We start from the raw sequence: 2,191 nt of genomic DNA, 5'->3' as shown, positions 1-2,191 counted from the left end.
AAAGACTTTCTCTAATTTCTGACTAATAAATAAATAAATTATACACAAGTGACTATAATGACTTTTCAAGCATTCTAGTTACAATCTCTCTTCAAGAGAAACAATTGAAAGGTAATTAGTCACTGTTCATGTTATATTAAAACTGACTAACAGTTCAGTATCTAAAATTTTGATAAAAATACAAGTTTGTATTTTGATGCGCGAGCACCCCTTTTATATTCAACCTATTAGAGCACATACACCATTACCTGGCTCCTATTCAAGAGAAAAATTCCTAAGCTGAAGTTAGCCACTGGCAAGAAAGACTAAACAGATAAGTCCTAGCTGTTTATTTTGTAAATCTAAATAGTATATATGACTGACGCTTCCTAAAAGCTCTATGGTTTTGGGCTGAATAGCCACCCTAAAGACAAATGTTCTGTTCTTGTTAGTCAGAAACATTCATGACCTACACCTGGCATCAAGGCAACCGACTCCCACAGGCTATGTCCTGGAGAGGACAAGGAAAGTATATGAAGGCCTCTATCTCAAACCGGTCATTAAGTAACTAAGAAAATTAAAACTTCTTTAAAAGACAAAAACAAAAAGGGTGGATAAAGGCTATGACGCCAAAGATGGCTCTATCCCTTATAATATTTACTCTTAATTTCTTAAAATTGGATAATGCTGGGAGATCACCAGCTGAAAGGCACAGACAATGNCCTCAATCGCTCAATGAAATGGTCAAGTGGAAGAATGTCCTTGATAATAAATGATATGGCCCGGATCCTATCCTAATAAGATCCAGAGGAGTTATATGTGTTTTTTCCACAGGAGGAAGATAATCCCTTTTGGATTCCGGAGCGCCTCACTCGAAGAATCCAGCTCTCGGACAATGAGTCACAGGAACAAGATCCTCCCAAGACATCAATGGATCAACCTCCAAAGTTAGATATAAAAAACAGAAAGGTAAATTTTACCACCACCCCGGTATGTGTATGGCCCCCGTTTTTGAGGGTGGTAAGTAACACAAGCTTAAATCAGAATCAGGTAGAGATAGATTGCTCACAAGAAAAATGTTTTTATGCCTTATGCTGGGATGCTAAGAAATATCCTTTTGCTTTGGTTACTTGCATGCCTAGATTTGTCCCTGTTCCTGTAGATGCCCCTAATAGCTTGAGTTTGTTTCGAGAGAAAAGAAGTTTTGGTATTTCTGCTATTATAGTTGGATTGGTGGCCACAGCGGTGGTTGCAGCCTCTGTCATGGCCTCGGCACTTGCTCTATCTACTAGTATTCAAACAACACAAATTATTAATGAGCTTTCTATGAAGGTCACAACGGCTTTAGATAAACAAGCCACAGCCAACTCACAAATACAAGGAGGGTTGATGCTGATAAATCAGCGCATCGACTTAGTCCAAGAGCAGGTGGATATTCTTTGGCAGTTGGCTCAATTGGGTTGTGAATACAAGATGCCTGTTCTTTGTGTTACTTCTTCAGTTTGAAAATTCTACAAGAGCAGCAAATCTATCAAAAACTTTGTCTCGCTATATGTTACAGAATTGGACCATGGAATTTGAACAAATGCTTTGAGAATTGAGAGTTGCTATTCCACAAGTGAATTCTATGCGTCTTGACCTTTCGCTGACGAAGGGTTTCTCCACCTGGATTTCCTTTGCATTTTCCTACTTTAAGGAGTGGGTGGGGGTAGGCTTGTTTACCGTGATCCTATGTGGTGGAGAGTTGCTTTTGCTCTGGATGGTCTGTAAACTTAAAGCCCAAACAAAAAGGGACAAGATGGTGATAGCCCAAGCACTTGCAGCTTTAGAACATGGTGCCTCCCCTGGTATATGGTTATCTATACTTAAGCAATAGGTCGCTGGCTGCTCAGCTCTTGCACCCCACGAGGCTAGTCTCATTGCACAGGATAGAGTGAGTGTGCTTCAGCAGCCCAAGAGAGTTGCACGGCTAAGCACAGCAGTAGAAAGGCTCTGCAGCATAAAATGAGCCTATTCTAGGGAGACATGTCATCTTGTATGAAGGTTGAGTGTCCAAGTGTCCTTCCCCCAGGAAAAACGACACGGGAGTGGACCAAGACCCCTCCGGGTGATGAGCCTGGGAGGAGGTTTTGTGTAATGCCCCTATTTTTGCACACTGGGGATTTGACCTCTATCTCCACTCTCAGTACTGGGTGGCCTGTTGCCTTTTAAA

The 2,191-nt window shown here is 41.2% G+C and overlaps 1 pseudogene; it reads left to right on the top strand.

The window, feature by feature from the left end:
- Positions 1–1,485, top strand: part of LOC110302752 — a 4,105-nt pseudogene extending 2,620 nt beyond the window's left edge.
- The last annotated feature ends 706 nt before the right edge of the window (positions 1,486–2,191 follow it).

The sequence above is a fragment of the Mus caroli genome, chromosome 10, assembly GCF_900094665.2.
Source record: "Mus caroli chromosome 10, CAROLI_EIJ_v1.1, whole genome shotgun sequence".
Taxonomy (NCBI): Eukaryota; Metazoa; Chordata; class Mammalia; order Rodentia; family Muridae; genus Mus; species Mus caroli.
This window is presented reverse-complemented; position numbering and strand designations above follow the sequence as displayed.